The sequence below is a fragment of the Oncorhynchus mykiss genome, chromosome 10, assembly GCF_057628025.1.
Source record: "Oncorhynchus mykiss isolate SJ-2025 chromosome 10, ASM5762802v1, whole genome shotgun sequence".
Taxonomy (NCBI): Eukaryota; Metazoa; Chordata; class Actinopteri; order Salmoniformes; family Salmonidae; genus Oncorhynchus; species Oncorhynchus mykiss.
The window spans coordinates 11,954,259-11,961,258 of NC_143031.1; the positions used below are offsets into that span (position 1 = coordinate 11,954,259).

The following is a 7,000-nucleotide window of genomic DNA, read 5'->3' on the forward strand; positions in this document are numbered from 1 at the left end:
ACGGTGTCAAGAACTGCAACGCTGCTGGATTTTTCACATTCAATACTTTCCTGTGTGTATCAAGAATGGTCCACCACCCAAAGGACATCCAGCCAACTTGACAAAACTGTGGGAAGCATTGGAGTCAACATGGGCCAGCATCCCTGTGGAAAATTTTCTACACCTTGTAGAGTCATTGCCCTGATAAACTGAGGCTGTTCAGATGGCAACTTAATATTAGGAAAGTGTTCCTAATGTTTTGTACACTCAATGTATAATCTAGTCAGCAACATATACTGTATGCCGTGGGGGATGGGAAGATAGGTTGTTACATGAGACGTGGGCCAGAGTCTCTCTCTGTGTCAATCCATACCTCCCATGTTGTAAGCCACGTCTGTGGCTGGCATCTCTCTTTCCCCTAGCACTGTTACCACACCATCACCTGCCCAGGCAGGGGTAGAACATGCTATGTTCAGATCCCTGCTTGGTCCAAGGCTGTGGGGCTGTGGGAATAGAGGCTGTGGAGCTGTGGGAATAGAGGCTGTGGGGCTGTAAGAATAGAGGCTGTGGGGCTGTGGGAATTGAGGTTGTGGGGCTTTGGGAATAGAGGCTGTCGATAGAGGCTGTGGAGCTGTGGAGCTGTGGGAATAGAGGCTGTGGAGTTGTGGGAATAGAGGCAGTGGGGGTGTGGGAATAGAGTCAGTGGGGCTGTGAGACAGTGGGAATAGAGGATGTGGGACTGTGGGAATAGAGGGTCTGGAGCTGTGGGAATAGAGGCCGTGGAGCTGTGGGAATAGAGGGTGCGGAGCTGTGGGAATAGAGGGTGTGGAGCTGTGGGGCTGTGGGAATAGAGGTTGTGGGGCTTTGGGAATAGAGGCTGTGGGCTGTGGGAATATAGGTTGTGGGGCTTTGGGAATAGAGGCTGTGGGCTGTGGGGATAGAGGCTGTGGAGTTGTGGGAATAGAGTCAGTGGGGCTGTGAGACTGTGAGAATAGAGGATGTGGGGCTGTGGGAATAGAGGGTGTGGAGCTGTGGGAATAGAGGCCGTGGAGCTGTGGGACTGTGGGAATAGAGGGTGTGGAGCTGTGGGAATAAGGGTGTGGATCTGTGGGAATAGAGGGTGTGGAGCTGTGGGGCTGTGGGAATAGAGGGTGTGGAGCTGTGGGAATAGAGGTCATGGAGCTGAGGGACTGTGGAAATAGAGGGTGTGGAGCTGTGGGGCTGTGGGAATAGAGGATGTGGTGGGAGCTGGTTCATGTGATATCCTGTACTCTCTCTGACTAGAGGCTGTGGGAATAGAAGCTGTGGCGCTGTGGGGCTGTGGGAATAGAGACTGTGGTGCTGTGGGGCTGTGGGAGTAGAGACTGTGGAGCTGTGGGGCATTGGGAATAGAGGATGTGGGCCTGTGGGGCTGTGGGAATAGAGGATGTGGGCCTGTGGGGCTGTGGGAATAGAGGCTGTGGTGGGAGCTGGTTCATGTGATCTCCTGTGTTCTCTCTGACTCTGGTACGGGAGGTCTGAGGCTGTCGTTGTCCATCCCCAGCCCACATGCTCCCTCCCTCTCTGACAGACTTCCTATGCCCTGAGCTATTGATCTCAGATCTCAGAGGGGACCTCTGCCGTCTCAGTTATCAGAGCCCACAAAGGGAGCTGCCTCACTTCCTCAGACAGCCACCTCCCTCCTCCTCCTCCCCTTTCATCACACAGCTCTCCTCCCTGCATGGCACTAAGCGTCCCTATCAATCTGCCTGCTCCTCCAGCATGCCTACCCGCGCTGCTCTGCTCTGCGTGCCACGCATCTTTCTCCCCTCTGTCTCTCCGTCCACCCATCCATCTTTCTCCCCTCTGTCTCTCCGTCCACCCATCCATCTTCAGGCCCCTCTGTCTCTCCATGTACCGATCCATCTATCTCTCCTCTGTCTCTCCATCCACCCATCCATCTATCTCCCCTCTTTCTCTCCGTCCACCCATCCATCTATCTCCTCTCTGTCTCTCCATCCATCCACCCATCCATCTATCTCCCCTCTGTCGCTCCGTGTACCCATCCATCTATCTCCTCTCTGTCTCTCCGTCCACCCATCTATCTATCTCCTCTCTGTCTCTCCATCCACCCATCCATCTATCTCCCCTCTGTCTCTCCATCCACCCATCCATCTTCAGGCCCCTCTGTCTCTCCGTCCACCCATCCATCTCTCTCCCCTCTGTCTCTCCGTCCACCCATCCATCTTCAGGCCCCTCTGTCTCTCCGTCCACCCATCCATCTTCAGGCCCCTCAGTCTCTCCGTCCACCCATCCATCAATCTCCCCTCTGTCTCTCCGTGTACCGATCCATCTTTCTCCCCTCTGTCTCTCCGTGTACCGATCCATCTTCAGGCCGCTCTCCAACCATATCAGTTAATCAGCATCGGTGGAGGTGTGCAGACAATTTCCCTCTGATTGATTTCTGTCATAAAGCGCCAGGGTATTCACGGAAGAGAAATCATCTCTGTTGAACAAAAGCAAATAACCCCTCTCATTGTAATTTGTTTCAGTTTGGCACGGCAAAGCGACTGACATGCATATTTCTAATAGGCTAAGACAATGTATTCCTTGTTAGAAATAGTGGGTGAGGCTAGATTTGCAGAGTAAAGGCAGGACAGATGTAGGATCTTAATTTGAGCCAGTTTGCTACAGCAGGAAAATAATCCTGCAGCAGCATGAAATGTGAATTATTATGTGGATTATAATTCATGGACACAGGGATGCTGGCCCATGTTGTCTCCAATGTATCCTACAGTTGTGTCAAGTTGGCTGGATTTTCATTGGATGGTGGACCATTCTTGATACACACGGGAAACTGTTGAGTGTGAAAAACCCAGCAGCATTGCAGTTATTGACACACTCAAACGGGTGAGCCTGGCACCTACTACTGTAGGGCAGCCTAGTCCCAGAAGTAACTCTTCTTATCAACTGTATGCAAGAATCTCATTGTGTTGTCTTGGGGATTCAGCCTTCTCTGTGTTGATCTTGCCAAACCCCATTGTTACAACTCTGAGAAGCATAGGTTACATCCTGTAGGTCTGATATCTGATTGGAGGTTCACTTTACATGTACAGTAATATTATTGGTCAACAACTCAGGTTTTGAATCCAAGTAACTCAGATACTTATTAAAGGGTTTAAGATTCATTGTTCTTTCTCTTATGTGTTCCTGTCCTGCTGTGGTGAGATGCTCTCTTTCCTTCTCCACCTCATGCACTTCTGGGGCGTGGCCTTTCAGGCTATGGTTTCAATTCAATTCAAAGGGCTTTATTGGCATGGGAAGCATATGTATACATTGCCAAAGCAAGTGAAATAGATAATAAACAAAAGTTAAATAAACAATAAAAAATTAACAGTAAATATTACACTCACAAAAGTTCCAAAAGAATAAAGACATTTCCAATGTCATATTATGTTTATATACAGTGTTGTAATAATGTGCAAATAGTTAAAGTACATATGGGAAAATAAATATACATAAATATGGGTTGTATTTACAATGGTGTTTCTTTATCACTGGTTGCCCTTTTCTTGAGGCAACAGGTCACAAATCTTGCTGCTGTGATGGCACACTGTGGTATTTCACCCAAGAGGTATTTGAGTTGATTTTTTTTAATTCTTTGAGGGTCTGTGTAATCTGAGAGAAATATGTGTCTCTAATATGGTCATACATTTGGCAGGAGGTTAGGAAGTGGAGCTCAGTTTCCACCTCATTTTGTGGGCAGTGTGCACATAGCCTGTCTTCTCTTGAGAGCCATGTCTGCCTACGGCGGCTTCTCTCAATAGAAAAGCTATGCTCACTGAGTCTGTAAATAGTCAAAGCTTTCCGTAATTTTGGGTCAGTCACAGTGGTCAGGTATTCTGCCAATGTGTACTCTGTTTAGGGGCGAATAGCATTCCAGTTTGCTCTGCTTTTGGTAAATTATTTCCAATGTGTCAAGTAATTATCTTTTTGTTTTCTTGGTTGGTCTAATTGTGTTGCTGTTCTGGCTCTGTGGAGTCTGTTTGTGTTTGTGAACAGAGCCCCAGGGCCAGCTTGCTTAGGGGACTCTTCTCTGGGATAATCTCTCTGTAGGTGACAGCTTTGTTATGGAAGGTTTGGGAATAGCTTCCTTTTAGGTAGTTGTTGAACTTAACAGCTCTTTTCTGGATTTTGTTAACTAGCAAGTATCGGCCTAATTCTGCTCTGCATGCATTATTTGGTGTTTTTCTGCATGCAGAGTCACAATTTGGTGTTTGTCCATTTTGTGAATCCTTGGTTGCCATAAGGGGCAATGGGTTCTATAACTGATTCAAGTATTTTTAGCCAGATGCTAATTGGTATGTTGAATTTTATGTTCCTTTTGATGGTGTAGAAGGCCCTTCTTGCCTTGTCTCTCATATCATTCACAGCTTTGTGGTGCTGATGTTTAGGTTGAAGTAGGCATAGTTTTTTTGTGTGCTCTAGGGCAACGGTGTCTAGATGGAATTTGTATTTGTGGTCCTGGCAACTCTGACCTTTTTTGGAACACCATTATTTTTGTCTTACTGAGATTTACTGTCAGGGCCCAGGTCTTACATAATCTGTGCAGAAGATCTAGGTGCTGCTGTAGGCCCTCCTTGGTTGGGGACAGAAGCACCAGATCATCAACAAACAGTAGACATATGACTTCAGATTCTAGTAGGGTGAGGCCATGCGCTGCAGACTGTTCTAGTGCCCTTGACAATTATTTTATATATATATGTTGAAGAGGGTGGGGCTCAGTTGCATCCCCACCCCTCAGCCCTGTGGTAGAAAACAAATGTGTGTTTTCTTTTGTTCAATTTTAACTGCACAATTGTTGTTTGTGTACACCGCTTTTTATCAATTTGTATAGAAGAGCCTCATGCCAAATTGAGTCAGAGGATTTTTTTTTAAATCAACAAAGCATGAGACGACTTTGCCTTTGTTTTGGTTTGTTTGCTTGTTTGTCAATTAGGGTGTGCAGGGTGAATACGTGGTCTGATGTATGGTAAAAAGCTCAGTTGACATTTGCTCAGTACATTGTTTTCATTGAGGAAATGTACAAGTCTGCTGTTAATGATAATGCAGAGGATTTTCCCAAGGTTGCTGTTGAAGCATATCCCACAGAAGTTATTGGGGTGAAATTTGTCTCCACTTTTTGTGGATTGAGGTGATCAATCCTTGGTTCCAAATATTGGGAAAGATGCCAGAGCTGAGGATGATGTTAAAGAGTTTAAGTATAGCCAATTGGAATTTGTGGTCTGTATATTTTATAATTTCACTGAGGATACCATCAACACCACAGGCCTTTTGGGGTTTGTATTTTCTCCTGTAGTTTATTTAATGAAATTGGAGAATCTAGTGGGTTCTGGTAGTCTTTAATAGCTAATTCTAAGATTTGTTATTGATAATGTAAATATTATATTTATATTTTTGTATATTGTATATTGTATATTTTTAATGCTTTGTAACTTAAGTTTATGCCTTGTATGTGAATCCATTCATTTACAAAGTCATTAAATACACTTGCATAAATTATATTATCCTACATTTCTTATTTGCCTATTACTGTAACTCTACTATAATGTTCTATTACTCTAACTCAATTATAGTGTTCTATTACTGTAATTATAGTGTTATATTACTGTAACTCAACTATAGTGTTATATTACTGTAATTATAGTGTTATATTACTGTAACTCAACTATAGTATTATATTACTGTAATTATAGTGTTATATTACTGTAATTATAGTGTTATATTACTGTAATTATAGTGTTATATTACTGTAACTCTACTATAATGTTCTATTACTCTAACTCAATTATAGTGTTCTATTACTGTAATTATAGTGTTATATTACTGTAACTCAACTATAGTGTTATATTACTGTAATTATAGTGTTATATTACTGTAACTCAACTATAGTATTATATTACTGTAACTCAACTATAGTGTTATATTACTGTAATTATAGTGTTATATTAATGTAACTCAACTATAGTATTCTATTACTGTAACTCTACTATAGTGTTCTATTACTGTAACTCTACTATAGTGTTCTATTACTGTAACTCAATTATAGTGTTCTATTACTGTAATTATAGTGTCCTATTACTGTAACTCTACTATAATGTTCTATTACTCTAACTCAATTATAGTGTTCTATTACTGTAATTATAGTGTTCTATTACTGTAACTCAACTATAGTGTTATATTACTGTAACTCAACTATAGTGTTCTATTACTGTAATTATAGTGTTATATTACTGTAACTCAACTATAGTGTTCTATTACTGTAACTCTACTATAGTGTTCTATTACTGTAACTCTACTATAGTGTTCTATTACTGTAACTCAACTATAGTGTTCTATTACTGTAACTCAACCATAGTGTTCTATTACTGTAACTATAGTGTTCTGTTACTGTAACTCTACTATAGTGTTATATTACTGTAACTCTACTATAGTGTTATATTACTGTAACTATAGTGTTCTATTACTGTAACTCTACTATAGTGTTATATTACTGTAACTATAGTGTTCTATTACTGTAACTCAACTATAGTCTTAATATTCCTATTTATCCTATGGAGTCAGATAAAGATAATTAATTTACAGTTTTTTACAATCACTAGGACCCATTTCTCAATACGTGAGAAACTCTTCACACAGTGAGCACAACAGCAGTCTATGTGGGCTAAACTGTGGAGCATTTTTCATTGCTTTGGCACAAAATGCTTCTTTCAAATTTCATGAATTATTTTCTCACTCCGACACAACCACCACCAAAACTCCACGTACCTACAGGCCAATTTGCACATGTTTACATTCTCTTTTCAAAACTGTTAAATTTAAGTTCAAAACCTAACATAACACACATTTAATAAGACAGCAATTTGCTACATTTCTACAATAATACCGTATTGAAATATATTCAAAATCTAAAAAATGAAATACTATCCAAACAATTAGACCAACCACAGCTGATTCCCATTGTATCTGAACACCTACCCAG

The 7,000-nt window shown here is 41.9% G+C and overlaps 1 protein-coding gene across 1 annotated transcript in view; it reads right to left on the minus strand.

Moving 5' to 3' along the window:
• kctd16b (potassium channel tetramerization domain containing 16b) overlaps positions 1-7,000 on the minus strand; it is an 81,160-nt gene that overhangs the window by 14,488 nt on the left and 59,672 nt on the right. The gene's annotated exons all lie outside the window — the stretch shown is intronic.